The sequence below is a fragment of the Indicator indicator genome, chromosome 11, assembly GCF_027791375.1.
Source record: "Indicator indicator isolate 239-I01 chromosome 11, UM_Iind_1.1, whole genome shotgun sequence".
Lineage (NCBI taxonomy): Eukaryota > Metazoa > Chordata > Aves > Piciformes > Indicatoridae > Indicator > Indicator indicator.
The window spans coordinates 25,661,270-25,683,810 of NC_072020.1; the positions used below are offsets into that span (position 1 = coordinate 25,661,270).

At 40.7% G+C, this 22,541-nt stretch overlaps 1 protein-coding gene across 2 annotated transcripts in view; it reads right to left on the reverse strand.

Annotated features, from left to right (window-relative positions):
• Positions 1–22,541, reverse strand: part of RAPGEF5 (Rap guanine nucleotide exchange factor 5) — a 165,393-nt gene that overhangs the window by 38,755 nt on the left and 104,097 nt on the right. The window lies entirely within an intron of this gene.

The following is a 22,541-nucleotide window of genomic DNA, read 5'->3' on the forward strand; positions in this document are numbered from 1 at the left end:
TTACCTGATGATCTGCCTTCAATTCTTCCAGCATCCCAAAGTGCTGGGGTGGGAAGAAAGGCTGTTTTTCCTATGATTCAAAGTTTTTGTCTTTGCTCTTTTGGCTTAAATGTTTAGCAAGAACTATGTTAGAGATCTCACAAATGCAATTCTCTCCGACTGAGTGAAGAGAACATCAAAACTGTACATTTGTTCAGATAACTGACAATTGATTTTAAGTCCTCTGTTGATCTCCCACATACATCCATCTATTCACAATCTCAGGCTTCTAATAACCTTATCAAAATAAGGTATAACACTCAGACAACTTAAAATTGTATGTATGTACGTATATATAGTGATTCCTTTTTTTTTTCTCTAAATGTAGGAAAACGCTAAAAAGAAGAAGAAAAGTTCATAAATTATGATTCTGCAGCTTGTATATAGGCCAGACCTCTTCAAATTGCTTCTGAATCTGTTTAGAAATTTAAACCCTAAAGGAATATTTTGAACAAAAATAGCCTGGATTCTATGTGTGGTCCATTAATAGCATCACTCATCCATTAAATTACTTTAACAAGTAAGCACTGAAAGTGCTTTTGCTAGATTAAATATCTATTACCAGACATCACCTAAAGACTACAATAACATTTACACTTTAAAAATACTTGCATTAGCTTGTAGGTATTTCCCTAAAGTCCTACTGTTCTCTGTAACTATCTTCATTATTTTCTTCTAAATGTTCTGTAATTTAAAATCATTCCACAATGTGTGGTTTGGTTTTTGGTTTATGCCACAGCAAGCACATAAAACCTGAGGGTTTACTGGTGCTTCACAAATAATGTGTTTGAAACAAATAACTGCACACTTCTCAGAGACTTTTGGACATGAATACACATCCAAAAATAAATGATTTGCTGGTCTTAACCTGTAAACAGATAGAAAGGGTAACCATGAGAAAATTTCTTCACTCTGTTACTAATGGCCATTAGAAGCAGCAAATTTGAATGAGGGAGGACTTTTAAGTGTAGGAATTGGAGTGATAATTATGAACAGAAGTGTTTCTGGGGTTTTTCTGTTTAGTCACAGTTAATTTAAGAGTTGGGGAAGAAAAAAAAAAAAGAAAAAAAGGCACTTCCAGTCAAATCCTTAATTATTCATAGTGCATTACAGACCCACTCAAAATGGCAGTGAAACACATACCTCTGCTTTTAAATGTTACTGTGTCTGTGCAAATTTGTGCCTATCTTCACCATTATTCCTATAGAAAAAAAGTTTTCCTGGTATTTGTAGCAAACAGGGAGAATAAAAAAATGCACAGTAATTGCTGGAAAAGAAAAGCTCCCACTGGAAGGGAAGTCTTTGTGCAAAAGCCTGTGATGCTATGCTATTTCTTAATTTCTCTTCTTCATGAATTTTTTATTTAATAATTTTCTTCTAGCCATCAATCTAGTTTTTTCTTTTCTTTGTTCCTCGCAGTTTTCCTTTATTTGACTAAGCAATTATTACAAAGTATGCAGTTAGCTTGCAGCTATGGAATTTTTTGTTTCGAAGACAATTTCAAGCATTTTTGAGCTTCATTAAGACATGCAACAGAACCAGCACGAGTTCAATGGGCTCCTGTTCTTGTAGCTCATTGGGGGCAGCCTTAGGCAGTAATCTCACCACACCAAATGCGTGGGAGTACCACAGGCATAAAAATAATAAAAAAGCAGGCACTGTGCTTGAGTGTTATTAAATAATCAATTCACACCAGCTTCTGCTGAGAGAGTTTCTCACGTGGTGTGTTTCCCTTCCTTCCCCCAGGTGAAATAAGGCAGCACAGGCACCAGCTTTACTGGGAGCAGCTAGTACCACCCTTCCCACCTTCCTATGATGTATAAGTCCTTCTGCAAGATACGTTCATGGTGGCTGAAAGAGCAATATAGACATGGGATGTTCTCACACAGGATCATTTGCTTTCAGCCGGTAACTAAAGGACCCAGCAATAATTTCTATGTGAGAAATTGCAACTGTATTGCCTGCTCAAGCTGATGACAGCCAACATTAATGACAGTGCATTTGGTGAGGAACAGTGATCTGGAGTCCCAGAGACGGTAAACTCATATGATGTGTTGTTTATCCAAAGATATGTCCCCATGTACTTAAAAATTCTGAGGATTCCCTGTTCCTTTCCATGTGTCCACTTACCTCTCTAACCAGAGTCTACCCTTTCTCTCTGAGAAGGCAATTCTGCAAACACTAACTCAATGTGATAGCACAATTGTAAATGCCATGAAGGCAGAATGGGTTTCTCACAAGGGTTTATACATCAGATTTGATTGCTCAGTGGTTTCTTTTTTCCACCCTCTTCTGAGGGCAGGGTATCAATTACTGAGCTTTAGGAAAGAAACGAATACAGATCTGTAGTGAGAAATTATCTATGAAGTTTATTTGCCATATCAGGACAGGCAGTACACTTCATGGTGTTGCCATAGCCAATACCTCTAAGCTCTTCTCAAACTTTCTTAATCTACCACAGAGGTGGTGCAAGGTGTCAGTGGAGCAGTCTCACATTAACAATTTCTAATATAAACATGAAGAAAGACTTAATTTAAAGGAAATGCCTTTGTCAAATGGAGTGAAAGTTAAATTCTTTCTATCAAATATATCAGATGATAATTTTTAAAAAGCAGGTATTTCAGATTACCATCCCCATTATTCACACAGAAAAAGTTCAGTCATTCTAAAAAGTTTTCAGAATGAATAAAGAAGGAAAAGCAGGGGAAAATTGAAGTGTTACAGAGCAATACACATCTTTACCTATCCACCTAGTAATTTGTATGTCTACGTATTATCCAACAACCAGTGCCTTTAGACCATCAGAGATAAAATAACACTGTACACAGATTTACATTACAAACATTCAATAGCTCAAAATGTATTCAATATACAGGCTCACAGGATGTTAGGGGTTGGAAGGGACCTCTGGAGATCTTTGAGTCCAACCCCCCTGCCAGCACAGGACCATAGAATCTAGTGAAGGTCACATGGGAACACATCCAGATGGGTCTGGAAAGTCTCCAGAAACGGAGACTCCACAACCTCTCTGGGCAGCCTGTTCCCCAGTGCTCCATGACCCTTACAGTGAAGAAGTTCCTTCTCATAGTGAGGTGGGACTTCCTGGGCTGTATTTTATATCCTTTGTCCCTTGTTCTATCACAGGGCACAAGTGAGAAGAAGCTGTCCCTTCCTCCCTGACACCCAGCCCTCAGGTATTTCTATACATTTATAAAATCCCCTCTCAGTCTTTTCCTCTACAGACTAAACAGCCCCAGGTCTCTCAGCCTCTCCTCACAAGGCAGCCCTCCAGTTCCTTAATCATCCTTGCAGCCCTCCATTGGACTCTCTCAAGTAGATCCCTGTCCCTCTTGAACTGGGGAGCCCACAACTGGTTGTGATATTCCAGGTGGGGTCTCACCAGGGCAGAGTAGAGGGAGAGAAGGACCTCCCTCGATCTGCTGGACACACTCCTCTTAATGTACCCCAGGATCCCATTGGCCTTCTTGGCCACAAGGGCACACTGCTGTCCCTTGAGAGAACTTGTTGTACACCAGGACTCCCAGGTCCTTCTCCACCAGGCTGCTCTCCAGCAGATCACCTCTTAACCTCTACTGGTGCAGTTTATTATTCCTTCCCAGATGCAGGACTCTGCACGTATCCTTGTTGAACCTCATTAGGTTCCTCTCTGCCCAGCTCTCAGTCTGTCCAGGTCTTGCTGAATGGCCACACAGCCTTCAGGTGTATCAGCCAAGCCTCCCAGTGTGGTTTCCTCAGCACACTTGCTAAGCAGACACTCTGTCCCCTCATCAATGTCATTGATAAGGATGTTGAACAGGACCCAGCACTAATTCCTGGGGATCCTATACCTATTGCTCTACTGCTAATATTAGACACCCTGTCCAGCGAAGCCAGATCTAATTATTCCTAATGACAGCTCTGAGTCATTAATCTCTTTATACCCACAAGAAGAGATAACTTGAAGACAAATGCCACTTTGTCCTGGTTTTCTGATCACCTCATCACATCCTCAATAGGTTTAGTTTTGTGGCTTCTCAATGGCTACCAACAACCACAACAAAAAATTGGTGAAAAATAAATCCTCCCACTTCCAGTGACAAACTGTGACTGCTGAGATGACAAGAACTATTCTCTTTTTCTCACTGCACTTTACAGAGCAGCTTTTTAGACCCTGTACAGTGTTTCTGTTTCCATATTCCTTCCTTCCCATTACATGCTTATCTAAACATTAAGGAAAAATAAAGCTATGCAAAATGAGGCAACCAACAGGATTTTAAATATTCAATGCTTCAATCTTTTTTCCTATAATTACATGGTTTACTAAATGTAATTTACTCTATACATAAAAGCATAAACATATAGAATCCATGCATACAGACTATATTCCTTTATCTGCAGATGGTCTATGTCACATTCTTAGCTGGGGAGAGGCTACTGATATGGAAAGCTGTTAAGCTGCAAAGAAAAACAAGTAATCTGTTGTTGGGGTTGATTTTTTTTTAAACATATCACCATTCTGAACCCAAATCTCTTCCATGTTGCACTGTGCAAATCCACTGTGAATGGCTGCGCAAGAATTACAGAAAGATTTAAGACTTTTTCAGACTTGTATTCCACACTAAATCGGATTATAAGAAAATATAGATAAAGTACTGGAATGCAAATCTTTTTCCACTTTATGCAAAGTAGGTATTCAGCTTTCTCCAAGGATTTGCTGGCAGAGGCCAAGCCTGTGTGGAGATTGGGGGGGGAAAAAAAAAAAAAAAGGAAAAAGATTGCCTGAATGAACAAGCCACTGGAATTCAGTTAACTCATAGGTTAAAACTACTCTAACAGCAATTAAGCAGTGTCAGTTTGGCAACAGAATCACAGAATACATGTGGTTGGAAGAGAACTCAAAGATCATCCAGTCCAACCCTCATGCTACACCACAGTTCTGGTTTTCATTATGAGTACAAGAGAATTAAACTGAGTAAAAGGATGAAAATTCATGTACTTAATTAAAAATACGACTCTCTAAACTCTCTGCTTTCAAAGACAATGAAATCACTAAATGCCCTTACTCCTCAATTTCTTTTTCAGAAACATGTCAAACAGGAGCTCATAAGATGGTCTTCATCCCAAAGCACGTTAGAACCCAAGTACAACGTATTGGTGAGCAAGGAACTCCAGCAGCATGAAACATGAAAGGGGGCTACCCGAGCATTTTTCAAACATCAATACAAACTGAGCTTGGTGTGGTAATGAGACCTCTTTGGTGTTTTCTGGAGGGTGGAATTTTTCATGACAGAGAGAGAGAGATAAATGTATTTTACACAACATACAATACATCCTAAAACTCATGAGCTATGCCATTTCCCATTTGTGATCATGACACAGATGATGGGATGACCATATGGTCAGCCCCTGACAGCCCTTTGTGTTAATACACTTACCAGTATTAGCCAGAATTCCAATTTTAAAACCCAACAACTTCAAAATTTGCTCTCATTTACATTCCCTATGCACCTGGTACATTCCCTAGTACCTTGCATTACCAGTCACTTCTATCTAACATTTAGTGAGGCTCATCCTCCAGAATGTATTTGGGGCAAAAAAAAACATACTCAAACTGACTGAATACTTTGAGGTTTTTATCTTCCTGTGTATGACTGAAAAGCTGAGCTCAAGAATGCTAACACCCCTCATGACTTCAAAGCACATACTGGAAATAGTTATTCTTAAGAAAATATTCACTGACATGGTTAGCAACACCAGAACTGCTCAGAAACAGTTAAAACTTGCCTTTCTCATAGTCACTAAGGAAAGCAGCCCTATGAGATGGGGTTACAGCTGGGCAAACAGACAGATGAGCTCCCTGTGCCTAAGTAAAATGGATGATGATTACTTACTATTCTATAGGGAACAGACCTTTTTCTTTTTTACTATTTTAAATATTCACTCACTGCGTTCAAATTAAACTAAATGAGAGCTACAGCCAAGCACTTTCAAGTTTTTCAGCCTCTCGGTGCTGAAAGCTCTTAAGCTTGATAAATTCTTATAACCTCTCTTACTCCTTTCTGTAAAATGAGAAAAAAACATAATCACACCTCAAGTCAGGCACTGCTACATGTAGAATTCTTGAATGTTTTGGTTCACACAATACTATGCAATGCTCTGAAACCTTTCAGCAATACAAACACATGTCCAGAGAGTTGTAATCAGAAAACTGATTCTTCTGCAGAAATGGAAAAATGATTTGAGGAGAACTCTTTTCAAAGAGAGGAGCTTCTCAATAATCTGTAATTCCACAGCAATTTACTAAAAATGTCAGGGTGTCTTCGAGTACAAACAGTAAATGCAAATTACCATCATTACCATCTGATCTAGGAAGACATTGCTCATGGCTGAAAGTGTGCTGAATGGTCTGCCATTCAGCAGACAGCTGTGTGGCTGAGGACCTTGCAGGATTAGCCCTTAATTCAAAAGTCAAACTCTTTCATAATGCTATGCTACTATGGACACAGCATGAAGAAAAAAAAAAAATTATGCTGAGAAAGAAAGGTCAATGGAAAAAAAGAACATCGATATATAATTTGCTGCTAATGTATTAAAACAATTATAGTAGTTATGTCATCTCACCACTGAAGCACTGAGAAATCAATGCCCAAAGGAATAAAGAGCAAGCCATTTATTTCTGGCATTAGGTTAGGAAAAGAAAATACATAAGGGCAAGATATTTAACTTCTACAACCGGATTTTTTATTAGAGCACAGAAGTCAGAACTAGGAATAATTTCTAAAGTCGTCTCCCAGAATTTTCTGCCAGTATTTAACATCTGCAGAATGAATCAAACACATTCTGTCTGGTAAGGTCAAAGATCCTCCTAAAGTTGCATTCCAGTTGCTGCTATTACATGTATTGGAGCAGTTTCATATTTTGTTTGAGAGACAAAAAGCCCTGAAACCACAGGCAGAGAGCAAATGTCAAACTCGTCTAGCTCTAATTAGGCAGTAATTTTTCCATTTAGAAATCTGAAGCCCTTCTTTTTTTTTTTTTTTCTTTTTTTTTTGTTTTAATCCCCAGGTAGGAAGGAGCCCTGGTGGTTAATGTGCAGCTATAATGGTTGGGCTTATTTGAAATTATTGCACAAACCCACTACACCTTATGCATTTGGAAGTATTAAGAAATATTGCCTCTAGCAGTCATCCCAAGATATTGCTACTTTTTGTCTAAAAAAGCGTTTGACTACTGCAACTAAAATCCTCAAGCTTTCCATTCAGTGAAACTTCACTTGACAGTAAACTGAGGTATTTTAATGCACTGTGAAGCCCTCACACAAGCCCTGCTGCTTCTGCAGCAACTTCTTTTTCATAGCAGGCATCTGCCAAAGTACTTGGGGAGAAAAACCCATCCTCTATTTCCATCGATTGTTTAAAATAAGCCAGCCAGGACAGGATTGCCTGGAGCAGCAGGCAGAAGGATAAAAGATTTAATGGTTCCCTTTCATCCTTCTGCCTGGGATCCAGCTGCCTTAAGGGGCAGAAGAGAAGGGCACACAGCAGTAACAGCACAGCATGCTGCTGGTTTGCTCTGATGGCTTTTCACCTCCAGCAGGCACACCACACCACCAGACACCCCATTCGCTACTGTATCTCAGTGAAAGTCAATGCACCAGCAAGTGCAAGGTAAGTTTCTGTTTTTCTTCATCTGTCTTCCACTTAGACTTCTTTGCATCCCTCTCATCACCCTCTTCTCCAGCCCAGAACCCTCAAAAACATGACTTCCAGGTGCCATCAAGACCTGCCAATGCCTCAGTGAGGCCAGTAGGACCTTTTGTTGTCTACCGGCATCGCAGACATTGTGCACTCCATCCTCCAAGGACAGATTGCAGAAAAAAATAACAATGGGCTGCATCACCTGCCCCCTCTTGCCACTGCAAGATTAGTGCTACCAAGTGAGTGCTCTAAGGTGCTCGTGGCTATTCAGGACTTTTCCCAGCTGAGCACACATTTGAGTCTAAAGGTCGCTTTACCACTAGGCTAGGCTTTCAGAAAGTTAATAAAGGAATAAAGATGTACTCAATCTTCATTCTTTTCATCTTTGCCATCCAACACTTCCATGGCATTGAAGAAGTTTCAAGTTCAGCATATCTTTCTCATCACTGAACTGGAAAATCTGCTCTTAGGAAAAAATATCTTCAAATCTAATGTTATATATAAAAATATCATCACTTTTTAAAAAGAAAGATTGAGAGTCCTTCACTTCTGGGTCTTCAACTTGAGGTATTTTAGAGGAGTCTACTTTCCAGTGACACTTCTGAGAACATGAACCCAAATTTTCTGTTTACAATGCAAAAATCCTGCATGTATATGCAAATATATACTGATATAGATGCAAATATATGACTATATATGTGAATATATAAAGATTTTTTTATATATTTATATATATATATATATATTTCTTAATTGGTATTATTTTAAAATAAGACTATTAACTCAAAAAGTTTTAGCTTTGGTACCTAATGACTGTCGCCAAAATCCACTGCATTTGGACACTATCCAGTCCAGCAGATTTACAACATTACGGTATAGTAAGTGGAATACATTCCATATTGGTACATAATGCTGTAGGTCAAACTACACATGGCAATGCCCCATCTAAAGCTCTACAGGTCAGGTGTGATGCCTAGACTTCAGTGTGTGGTGATAACACCTGCTGCTAACTGCTTTCCATAACCAACCAGAGGGGTAGGTCCCCCAAGGAAACACAAATGTACAGATTCACACTGAGTATTTTTAAAAGTGTTTAGCAAGAAGCTTTGATCTATTATTTTCCCCCTACAAAGCAGCAAGGGGAAATTTCTTTGTGCTTCCGCCCTGGGAAGGAGATATAAGAAGAATCTTGTTTGCCCCTGGGAACTACATTATCATAAATATGCTAAGCAGTGCAAGCTCCCCAACATGTGGCACTGGAGCATGTGCAGTAAACATCACAGCCACTCTTCAGGGAAGCCTAGCATGATAAAGCCTCCACTGGCAAAACGCTCCAGGCTTCTGTAGATTTGGCAGAATTGCCTGCAAAGGGAATCATGGCATTTTCATCCAAGCAAGAACTGTTGGATTTGGTCCAAATCTCTGCATAAGATGTCAATAACATGCACTAGACTAATGCACAGACTATGCATTCCTTCCAGCACATGAAAGAGCAATGCACTGGGCCAAGCAGTGGGACACTGCTGCTGTACTGGGTAGCACAGACTAGGTTAGGGTCTTGTATATGCAGCTGTGGCCAACTGTCATATAACCTCAAAAGTGGGTTTTGAAAGTCTCCACAGAAGACTGCACAACCTCTCTGGGCAGCCAGTCCCAGTGCTCTGTCACCCTCACTGTAAAGAAGTTTCTCCTCACATTGAGGTGAAATTGTCTATATTCAAGCTTGAACCTGTTGTTTCTTGTCTTATTTGTGTGCACCACCAAAAAGAGCTTGGACCCCTCCATTGGGCACCTACCCCTCAGATATTTATACACATATGGAGGCTAAAGGCCCAGCAAACCTGCTGCATAGCTGTGATGCACTACAGGCTCTGCTGGGCTGGAGGCAAGGAAGAACAGGGTATACATCTTGCAAATCCCATAGGAGACTAGACAGGCATCATCATACTGCAGTGTGACTGCAGTGCTAAAGGATGCCACTTGCAGCACTCTGCCCCAGAGCATACAATAGTTCAGGCTGATGGGCTCACACTTTTCAAACACCTCTGACATAACTTATGCAATGTCTAAACAACTGCAATGCACATCAGAGACTTCCTTGTCCTGGCAAGCAGGTGGCAGGAGGGACATGACACCCAAGAGAACCTGAAAACCAAACGGGACCATACTTGGATCTTATATTTCACACACAGCCTCACAGCATAAACCCAGAACAATCAGTGTCGGAACGCTCATAAGGCAGCTGCATTTTGCTTCCTCATGTGGTGAATGGGTTCCAAAAAGGCCTGATGAGTTTCATGATGGTGCTGTTAGAACAGTGTTACATTAATTGTAGACTTATTTACATAATGTATGCCCGTAAATTCTGAACCCGAAATTGTACTTGCTATACTGAGACACGCAAATCTTTCCAATGACAGGTTAAGGTGTAATTAAAGGCAGCTTTTCTCTTCATTATTACAACTTAATGGAAGACAGCAATAAAAAAATGCCTTGTACATAGTCTGTGTATGTATTAAAAACATCTAACAACTTCAAACTATCAGATTTGTCAGTACAGCCCTGTACTGACAGCAGAATGAAAGCAGAAAGAATAACAAAGGTTCCTGCTTGCATGGTTTAAAGATCATACAGGGGCTTAAGATACAAGGAACAAACATCATCGGGAGTGCAGCTGCTTGTGAGTGTGAAAATACCTGCATGGGCACATTGCCCTGCAGCAGCAGAACTGTGTCCCTGTGAAAGGACCTTTGGCTGCTTGCAATACACATACACATTACACTGTAGAGAATGAATACCTTTGTTCTGATAATTTTCAAACTATTTTGGCTCTTTGGGGGGCTCAGCTTTAGATCCTTGATTCAGCTGCACCATAATTACCCAGGGATTTGATTTGATGGCCTTGCTTATTGAAATTAAATAAAGTGGAGATGTTAAACAGTTACTGGATGAAAGCCCAGTGGAGTAGTTTTCTAAAGGTGTATGTTTACTTTTCCCATTAGTTTGGAGTTTCAGAGCCATTTATTGATTTACTCACAAAAAATGCGTGCAGAATACAACTCTCAGACAGGCATAACTTTGGACCAGTACAGCCCAGCTTTTTTCTTTTGTGTCTTTCTTTTCCAAGTCTCATGAGATACTGTATCTTTCATGCACACACTGGTAAGTATCTAATGCAAGAGAAGCATTCTGTATCTAATAGAAATTGTTCAGTTTGTTCTTACCCCTTCATCGACACTTAACAGCTCTTCCTTGGACTCTCCACTGGGCGCAGAGGAATTTCCTTGGCCAAGGTGCAAACCCTACCTTTCTGCACAAGCATCCAGTGCTTTAGATAAAGGTAAAACCAGGAGGTGCAGTAACAGAGAGGTCACTGTATTAAATTGGGCCTCCTGGCTCACCTGCACCATGACTGTGTTTCACCACTGCACATAACCTCTGTTTGTGGCCAGTGCTTGCTGCCTTCTTTCATTTCTATAGCTCATTTTAGGCCATAAGTGCTAGTATAGTTTCCATACAACATGCTTTATCTTTCTAGTGTACAGGGAAAGGAAGGCAGAGGTACCTGCCACAGTTGAGAGTGCAAACTCAGTGTCCTCACTCCCATGCTACTTACCGCAGACCATATCAGTGCTTTTGGCCTCCTGCCAGTGAGGTCAACACCACCCAGTGCAAGATTCATATGGTGATCCCACTGCAAATCACCCTTCCCTATCAAATTTTCAAACCCTCTTCAAACTAAATAGGCTAAACAGCAGGATACTTTCTACTTCAGCATCTCTTCTTTTTTGTTCACCAACAGAACACACCTTTCGCAGCTCAACTGTCTGTCAGTCCCTCACCCCTGTAACCTGTGAAGCTGTTGACAAATTTCAGCCAAATTTGAGATAGGGTAGAAAATTCTCAGACACTACATCCTTTTAAGTAATGGGAGGTAAGTGCATCTGTAGAAGAAAGAGAGACAGAAATTATTGTCTCACTGAAGTAAAGGCTACCATTAGACACAGCTGTGTTTGTAGACATAAAATAACTCAGCTGGAGGAGATGGAAAGATAGCACCTCAGGCTGATGCTGGTAGGACTGGGTCTTTTTGATTAAAAGATACAATCTCAAACACTGGGACTACTAGCACCACTGAGATATCTTCCTATTTAAAATTCTGCAAACTGTCCATAGCCAGTTTCTCTAACAAGGCTTCCTATCACTGCTGTTCCTATCTCTCTGCTGCACCAGGTTGTTCGGTCTTCTCTTAGTGGGCCCTATAAATCCCCAGGGCAGAGCACTGTCTCCTGCTCTGTGTTTGGACAGCACCAGTCACAGACATTGCAGCTTCTGAATGCCTGTGTATATGTAGAATGATAACTCCTTATCTTTCTGCCTTTGTTTCTGCAAATAAATTGGCCTTTTTTTTTATTTCATTAAACTGCTTTGCGTATTCAGTTAGTCATTAAAGCCAATTATAAAAATGCATTTTTAATTATTTTTTTTTTCTTACTAAAAAGCAGCATCTTTTCTATATCATCTCTGGCTAGTCTGTGGAAAATCATCAATTACATGATGACAGTCTCCAATTGCAATCACTTGTCCATAGCTGCAGCCCAGCAGACACTTCTGTCACGTGTAGCACCTAGCTATAGATTCTTTCAGGTTACAAAATAGTGAGCATGTGTCTGTTTTTACTAAAGAATGCCTGTCAGAGAAGTTAGCAAAGAATCTTAAAGGAAGAGCGTGAGAATTACACACTTCCCATATAAGAATATTAAAGCAATTTTTTAGAACCACATCACCGATGGCAGTGAACACAGAGGAGCCAGAATCAATTCCATTAGGAGCTGCTGCGTTAAAGACTCAGCAGTCCACATCCCCGAAGGACAATGAAGTATAATATGCAAGCTCATTTAATCACTGTATCCAATTACAAGGAGGAATAAATCATCACACACATGCCTATGCCTGAATTTTGAAAAGTAAATAAATCATGAATAGTCAAGTCAAACGCTGTGGATCTCTGGATTCACAGATTAGCAGGGTGCTGTATTCACTTCCCATTTGAAATGACAGTATCCAAAAACTATTAATATCTAATTATTTCAGGATATATGTAAAAACTGCCCTTTTGTTGCTCAGTTAGGAGCTTGATCACACAGAGTTGCCCTTTCCTACAGTGGGAAACATAAAATCCTGACAAACACTGGCCTCAGCAGAGCTTGTATAGTCTAGTAACAGACTTTCCTAGTCTCTCTGCCGTAATCCATGCCCAGAACTCTCCCAAGTCACAAGGATTCAGAGGAGGAGCTGGCCTTCTTGCTAACACTATGAATAGCAGCACTTTGGACAACTGCTCCCACCCTTTGATATAAACTCCCTTATTCCAGATCTGTATGACCATATCCTCTAGGACGAGCTGGATGCTCTCCATTTGTCAAAAAAAATCCCAGTACAGCAGTCTCTTGAAAAGCTGGTGGCATTTTCATGTTTTTCAGGCACTTAGAAAATTGTTAATAAAGACTTACTGTTCTTTGTGATGAAGAACACAGTTGTAACTTCCCCAAAATCATATTTTTCTGACTTTGATTTCCCTTTAAACTCAGATGTCAAATCAAATGCCCTATGGCCCATCTGCACATCAAAATCCTCACTCAAGTAGGGAGATCAGATTCTCATGAATACTAACACAATCTGCATGCACACATCAAAGGAAAAACAACTGTTCAAAATATTTACATAAGCTGCACAAACAAGCCATATGATGTGCTGAAACTTTGCCTAGAGAGATGGGCCATCCAGCTGAAGACTCCAACAAAATTTCCCTCAACTCAGTGACAGTTCACCAGGACAGACCTCCAGAAAATGATTTCTTGTTGATTTGCAACAGAAGAGAAATTTCACAGAATCAATAAGGTTGGAAAAGACCTCAAGGATCATCAAAGGCCAACCTGTCACCCAAGACCTCATGACTACTAAACCATGTCATATTTCAGAGTGCACAGAGGAGCTGGGAAATACATGAGAGAATCCAAACTTCAGCTGGCAAAGACCCTCCCCTGCCTACATATTTACACTTAGCTGGCCCAACACACCTAGGTTTCATAACTGACCATATCCCAAAATATCCATCTGTATGCTTTGGGGCTTCTGCCCACAGCAAACCTCAGGAGTCCACGAGGCAGAGAGGTCCCACATCAGCAATGCCTCCCCCATGGTCTCACGCTGCCCTGGGGAAGGACTCCCCACCCAGGGAGCAGCCCCGCTAGGCACTGCATGCAGCTCTAGCCCAGGTTTGCAAGCTGTGTGTGGCCCAAGAGTCCTCCATTGCTGTCACAAAGAGAGAGCAGACAATGTCCCTTTCCTCCCCAGGCTCTGCTCAGGGGGCATCCTTCCTCTGGATAAGTGGGGAGAAGACAGCAAGGAGTCCACAGCACAGCAAGGGCTGTTTCCCCACAGTGAGACGGGGCTCAAGCAGGCCAGAGGTCTGCATCTCTTTGCCTTCCCTAAGAATTTTCATCCAGCCCTATGCAGCCCCTTTGTTCATGCCCATGCAGCTGAAGGTGGAGGTGATGAGCCTGTGTGTGCTGAATTTCTAAATCATCCACTTGCTCTCTCCCTGCAACTGTTCCTGGCACAGGTTAGGATGGAAACCTTCCACCTGCCCATTACAGCATTATGTTGATCTCACTATCTGATCTCTCTATCTGCAAGCATTTGCCTGTTACTGTTGGGTTTCATGCTTTGGGGCAACACTGCATGCTCACTGCTGCTTTAAGGCTTTGAATGAAATTCCTTCACAACGGGGATCTGACAAATGTTATTTGTTTGTGATTATTTTTCTGCTGTTGTTTATTTGCTTCCAGCTTGTGGCTGTGCATCCCCCATGATGTTCTAAGTGACAACAAACAAAATCCCATGGACAAGGCTCCTATCAGGGCAGGCAATCAAACCTAACAAGGGTTTCCTTATTGCATTGATGACAGGGCTCTGAATTCATGACTGGAAAGAACAAAACCAGTATCTGGCTTCTTTTTTTTCTTTTTTTTTTTTTTAGCTGCAGTTGTTCTTACAGTCAACTAGTCCTAAATCCTAAGAGGTGGGGGCTGGTAGAGTTAAAGAAATGCTGCTTGGGGAATCAGCAGCACCTTGTTGGTAGGAGCAGGGATAAAGAAAGAAATTGAAAAGCAATAGAAGGTGAGGTATAAAGGCCTCTAGCAGTCCCAGGTCAGATAGCATGATTTCTCTATTACATGCTTGATTCTGGCAATTTATATCTCTATCAAAACTGAAGTTCAAGCAAAGGAGTAAAATCACAATTCATCCCAAATGCTGTCACAAGAAAGCCTAAGGTTTTTATTAGCTTTCATCAAAATTAGATCCATCAATGCTGCTACTTTATTTGCATTGATCTATCTCCTCTGTCCTCTCACCCCAGAATGTTTTTGGTCTTGGTGTCCTTGAAAACAAGCCATCACATTTTCAATTCTGATTTGGCTTCAGAAGGGTATCACAAGCTTTTCTGCACTGAGACAAGGTCATCTCATGATCTCAGCCTGGCTCAAGAGATGTTGGTGTGAGCTGCTGCCACAGCTACAACTCACATAGCTATTTTTCACCTTTTCTAAAAGATGGGATGAGCAATTTACTTTATTGCAGTAACTGATGCTATTCTGAAAAGCTCTTTCTGCCAGAACCAGCTATACTCCACAAGAGTAAGTAACATCTCAGGAGAAACCTTTGACTGTCAAAGTGCTGCAATCCTATTTCAATCTCTGAAAGGATCAAAACTGACTGTAAAAAAAAAAAAAAAAATCAAGGCTGTCTCCAATGCCAACCACCAAGATTCTCTTAAAAGGTGTTATATACCCCAAATTATACCAAATGAGATCAAGCCTTTCCTTCTAAAAAAGTAACAGCAATTTAAAGCCTGCATTATGAGCTTATAAATTGCAGTTAATGCACGAGGCTTCTGAATTTATGCCAAGAGCACTCTGCTCCATTATCTCCTTTTATGACAAGCCCCTCCACTCTCATAGAAGTATTCCTACTACAACCATCTATTCTTACATCCAGCAGTTGATCTTCTGACATGCCCACTAAAATAAAAACCTAGCAAGGTAATATAAACCACAGCAAAATCCCCCGACAGCTTCACCCAGCATGCAGTAGACCTGGCCTTCCATCACTGCTGCCACAGATGCTCTTTCCCCTCCTTTTATTTTTTCTTGGACATAGCAGAGAAGGCAGCAGCCAGTATGAGGACAAGGCAAAGCCAAGCTCCACTGCTCTTGATAAAGCAGAGTGTGTTGGCAACAGTTTGCTAATGCCACAGACTGGCTTTATCAAGCAACTGCATTTATTCTACGCAGCAAGCAGTGACAGCAGTAACACAGTTCAGGGTTGGCACTTGGTCTTAAGAGCTGGCAGAAAGCCTCATCAGGCACTACACATAGGGAAACAGGTAGAAATGCCTTCCAACTGACGCTTCACAAATAGGTCTTGGGTTGTGCCTTTTTGTTCTTAAATACACTGAGCCTCCTATGAGCACAGGAATGTACAGAAAATGGTAAGGTGGGACAGAAAACAACTGCATCACCACTCTACACAGCAAAGTATCACTCAACAGTAGAAACAGGAAGCATGACAGTGAGCTTAGTAAAGTAATAATAATTGTAGTTTGGCTATAGCCAAAACCAGCTCTTGCTCACAAAAAAACTGAGGCTGATACTTCCATAATACCATGAAAACGTTGAACTCAGGGCATGTTAAGAAGGTTTGCAAGGGAAGGAGGAATTAACAGCGTGAGAGTAAATTTAGTTCACAAGAGGAAAAAAGCAGCTTTGAAGAACAGATTTCTTTCAGATTCTTTAATACACAACCTCAAAGCACAGGTCTTCAGTGACTCCATCCTTCCACCCTGTAGGCGAGGAATGAACACGCTCTTTATATTCCTCAGAAAATGTTAATCTCACAAGAAAATCATTGTATCATTGTCATTCTGGACACTGGAAACACTGGAATTCAAACACTGAAGACAGTGTGTGAACTGTATTCTTGAACTCAAAAGATGCAGAAAGTATGTCAAGATGCAGTTTTATGTTTTCAGCAGTCTTACATAAAGCCTCCCCCATTCCGTGAAAGCCTCCTTCCAAAACAATCTGAATTCCAGAGCACCATCTCCAAGTTTTATAACATCACAGAGAGTCTGCTCTTGGGAAGGACTGTTTTACTGTATTGTGAGAATGACCTTGGGACTTAATAGCCATCACGCTAAGTGCTAATTGCAACACAGGAGTCACTAATTGTCAAACACCTCTACTTGTGCCAGCAGGTGGTGAATTTCTGTGTTGTGAAAGAACACAAAACGAGAGTACTGAAGACGGTGTCCAGTTTTCCAACAGTCTGCACATCAGGGTTTACAAGCAAAAAGACTAAGATGAAAAGAAAAGAGAAAAATGCTAAGTGGTAAGAATGAGCAAATACCCAGGAAAGATTGGAGATCTGTGGCGAATCATAGAATAATAGAACTGTTAGGGTTGGAAGGGACCTCAAGGATCATCTAGTTCCAACTCCCCTGCCATGGGCAGAGACACCTCACGCTACATCAGGTTGCTCAGAGCCACATCCAGTCTGGCCTTAAAAATCTCCAGGGATGAGGCTGTTCCAGTGCAACCTGTTCCAGTGTCTCACCACCCTCATGGAGAAGAATTTCTTCCTAACATCCAATCTGAATCTACCCATTTCTATTTTTTTTTCCATTCCCCCTAGTCCTATTATTACCTAACACCCTAAAAAGTCCCTCCCCAGCTTTCTTCCAGGCCCCCTTAAGATACTGGAAGACCACAATAAGGTCTCCTCAGAGCCTTCTCTTCTCCAGACTGAATAGTCCCAACTCTCCCCATGATTGCAGTTCATGAGGTACTGCATGGTCTGTGGCTCCTGCTGAAGGAGGACATGCACAGACCTCGTAGAAAGCACCAACACTGATATTTCAGTTTTGCATTACCAGTTCCTACTCTCACAGTTAACTGACCTGGCAACCCACACACCATCTGTTGCTATTCCGCTTCCACTACTCTCTCATAAATCAGGTCTCACTTTTCCTCTACTAGAAACAGCAGCTTTGAGATAACTGTCCATGTTTTATAATTAGTTTGCTTCAATGAGCCACACTCTGGGGAAGCATGAAGATAGCAAGAAGCTGTATCTGAGAGCTTAGAGGATCTAGAAAGTTGTGTCACCTTCACAGTAGGGGCTGTCCTCTCCTTTCGTACATTTCACACCTGGTGATTTGATCCCACAGCTGCAGAAGATTGTGCCTCCAGTAGACTGGAAGTCAGCAAGAGTTACCACAGTTTAGACATGTTTCAGAATTTGCTTATGACTTTTTGTTAAGCCAGTGGTGACTTCCTGTGCCTCTAACATTCTTATGGCTCACTAGAACCAGTATGACATTAGCTGCAAAGGAAGGGATGTGGTCTGCTCCATCTTCAGACCCACAGCCACGAAAGACCCAACCTTTAGCGTAGAATTCAGGCCAGACAGGGAATCAATCTCTCTTGTTGAGAGAGAACTATTTGGCACCACTGCTGTGCAGTGGCTCAGTTTTCCTTTTTGTCTTTATGATCCTCAGCCCCACTCCTCTGATCTGGGAACACTAGTTACTACTAATGATATAGCATACTACACAAGCTAGACTTGATGCTGACCAGTCACACTCAGGCCAAGGCAGAGGCAACCTCTGCTACTCTTTTTCTAATTAAAATACAAGCATTTCTATAAAATAAAACCTTGTAAGTATGTTTTTATCCTTTCCATATTCAATTCTTGACATAACACCAGCAAAATCAGGAATACTTAAAAGCACCACTCTGAAAAAAGTTCTACAGAAGTATTTCTCAAATATACAAATGCTTCTCATTATAATCGTAGGTAATTCATGGATCTGTTAGTTCAGGGATATATATGATCTTAGATCCTTTTGTATATGTGAAATACTTACCCCACTGGTTTGATAATTCATATCATCTAGACTTCCAATGTCACTAGGACAAAAGTAATCTTACAAAATAAGGGATTAAATAAGGGATACAAATAAGGGATTTAGGGTCACATTAGCTTTCCAGGAACTTTACCAAATTCCCAGTGTTAAAACAACTTGTCTTCCAGGTACCTCATCAAAATGTTTATACCATCCAATTTGTTTTGCAGTACAGGAAATTAACACATTCTGCCTTTTATAACTTAAAAAAAAAAATATTAAAAGCCTTTTCCACTGTCAAAAGAAAATTAGTGATCTTCAGCCCTAAAAAAGCTCTCTAGAACTAGTGCTAGACCTGCACTTCCCAATTCCTTTCTGTTTAAACCACTAAGATCATCAAAACCCCTTCATATTGTCTATAATACGCATCTTCAAAACAAATGGTTTCACACTGGGCTTTCATGACAGCTCCTTATCACTTTCCCACATTGCAAAAGGTGACAACTAGCTGTAATGAATCACATAATTACACAGAAAAAGCTGAGGAACTAAGAATATGCTCTAACAGACTAACATATATAAGGGATAGCTTTTTCTTCTACAAATTTGACTCAAACACAAATACATTACAAAACTACCACTGCCTAAAGCTATTCTTGTAGGGGGTACAAAAAAATTTCTTTAGTGTTCAAGGTGCCCAAAAGTGCTCCTGGGCATACTGAAACCATGCGTTGTCTGATGGTTATGTTAGTTCCTTTCCCTCCATGGAAGAGTCTACTCTGCTAGGTGTGCTTACACCATGCTTCATCATCTGTGGTGATGAACTGAAAAAATATTGAGTCTCTACAGACAGAGTCTTGATGATGAAGGTGGAGTCCTGAGCACGAAGGATGCTCATTGTTCCCCATACTGCTTCTAGTTTCCCAGTTGTTAATGAGACAGTCCAGGAACAGTATTCCCACATTCTGCCTTTCCTAATGTTTGTCCTAAACAAACTTTAGTACCCAAGTGGAAAAAAAGAAACCAAAACCCAACAAAAACAGAAGAAAAGACCCCAAACCTTTTTTCAGGCTCCAAGTCCTCATTTTCCAGAAATAACTGTTGGAGCTTTTGCCAGGAGACAGCATCTTAGACATCCTCTCCTCGCTGGCATTTCCTATTAGCTCAGGCAGCACAGTATGTGACAGGCTGTCTGTAGTGAATCCCAGACATGGCACTCCTTCTGCAAGCTGCTTCGACTCACTAATGTGACAGAAAATAATCCGACCAAAGGAGGGGGGAAAAAAGTAGTTTCCTACTAAGATACTTAGATCTCCTTGGCAAAAGGTAAAACCAAGCAGAGCAGAGGAGAAGCAGCTACATATGGCAGTGAAGAGGAGGACAACTGGAGGATGTCAGATCTTCCAATCTGAGCAGAAACTAGTGTCACTACCAGCAGTCTTGGTCCCAATCTCATGCTATCCCAAGGGTTTCCTTCTTCGCCTGTCCCAGCTCCAAGCCCCACCATGCCATTTGCAAAGCTATTCAGCAGAAAACTTTTTACTCTTTGTAGCCACCTGAACTGGTAACTCGCTCAATTGTCATCCTACCATAAGGAACTGGAATCTAAGGTTATAGTAAAGTACTAATTGCTTCTAAGCTGCAATGTGCTGCACCCAGTACATTGAGTCACATCAAAGATCCCCATAAAAGAGAACTAAGTCTTTGTCAGGGGCCAACAGGGGATGCCCAGGGAAGGAAAAAAAAATAAGGAAAAGATACAGAGTTATCTTTCTCTGATAAACCCTATCAGCTTCCAGCCACTGGCAGTGCACCCTTTCGAAACAGGAAGCTGTATTGGGAGTTTTTCCCAGGATTTTGCCTAATTTGTTTTAAAACACTTCCAGCCTTTGGCTTCCACAAAATCCTCACAACAATGACTTTCACAGTTCAGCTGTGCATCACATTACAAAAAAAAAAAAAAAAAAGAAAAAAATTCCTTATTAGTTATAAGCCAAATAATTGAACTTTGTTACAAAACACTTCCCCCAATATGAAAACCAATTAATATTCTTTCCATACTGACCTTCCTCACACAATTCAGTTTCATAGATCACCACACACCTCCTTTATAGAAATTGCTTTTCTATGATGACCACACCTAGGCTATTTATTCTTAGCTGTATTTAATCTATACTGCTAATCATCCTTGAAGTCCTTTCCAACCTTTTTTTTTTTCATTCTCAACCTTGAGCTGGGAGAGAAAAAGGATCTGTATTATACACACCACATTACACAGTAGTACAATGGTATAACTATGGTTCCTGCTTGTCTTCTTTCCTCATTATCGCAAATACCGTTTGCCTTTTTGATCAATGCTGATCAAAAATTTTGAAGAACTTTCCATACTTCCTCCAAAGACTTATTTTCAGCATGATATTATCCAGTTCATCACCTCTGCTGAAAATGTATAATAAGGATTTCCTTTTCTCCATGTTAGAAAATGCATTACTTTGCACTTTTCAAACTTGGATCTAATCTGCAATTTTATCACGCAGTCACAAAGATTCTTATTCCTTTCATCTTTCTTCAGCCACAGGGCTGGCTTGAGGGTCTTCACTCCCAATTTACTTTCCCAGTGCTATACTGCCCCATTCTTAATACTTTCATGAAGCTATTTTTGAGTTGGATCAGCTTCCTGATCTAACTCACCTTGCAGAGACACCTAAGCTAAGTTTGTCAGTATGAGGATGACAGGACAACACACAAGTCAGAGCTGGCTATAGTAAGGTGTAGAAGAATATAATCTTGCATGGCCACCAAAGGTGAAATCATTGCTTCATTTATCATGAGACACTCAAACATTTAATACTACCAGCACATACTGTTACTTCAATTTTCATCCCCAACTCAGCAGCACCCAGCCTTCAATGGTGACCCCTGATAATTTACTCTCACCTTTCATTTACTACATTGAAGTCATAGTCAGAACTGAAAAACATCTTTCTTATCAAAATGAGCATTAAATTTCTTTAGGGATTTTTGGCAAAGGACTTTACCAAAAGCATTCTGGAAACATAAGGTATAGTCAGGCCAGATCATATATACCCTCCTCTTCCTTCAAATCTTTAACAGCTCTACAGGATACACAAGATCTGACTTACCTCTGAAAAAAATAACATCTACCTTCCCTCAGTACAACATATCTGTGTGTATTTCTTCCTACTGATTTTACTGTACTGTCACCCAATTTACCAGTACAAACGCATAACTTTATGCTGCAGTTTTGCATCTAGTTAAATTCCTGCAAGTATCAGCAGTCCTTCTCCCCTGATGTCCTCCACTGAGCATCTCAGACTCCCTGCCACCCTTTTCCTGTGTCTGGGGTGAACTTTGTACCACTGACAGAGATAAGTGGCTAAGGAGAGTAATTTGTCTTAAAACTCATAATTTAACATTTCCTATACTAGCATCAACTAGGACCAGCTTGCTACTCAGGACTGCTGGAGAACTGCATGACTGGCTACAGAAGCACAGAGGAATCAAGGCAGTGGCAGGAATGAGTGGTCAGGGAAAGCTGAGCTGCTGCTTTTGACTACAGTGCCAATTCATGCTGGAATAATGCATTGGGAAAATGTCAGCCTTATTGCTTAGATGTTCCCTAAATAGAACCATTTCTTTTAATTGGCATCACATTTTTCACCTTCCCCTGCCACTGAAGCTGATTTATATGATAAATTACACACCACTGTTAGGAGTTCAGCAATTTCATATCTGAGTTCCTTTAGAAGTCTTTGGGGAGTACCATCTGATCCTGGTGATTTGTTACTATTCATTTTATTGATTTATTCTAAACC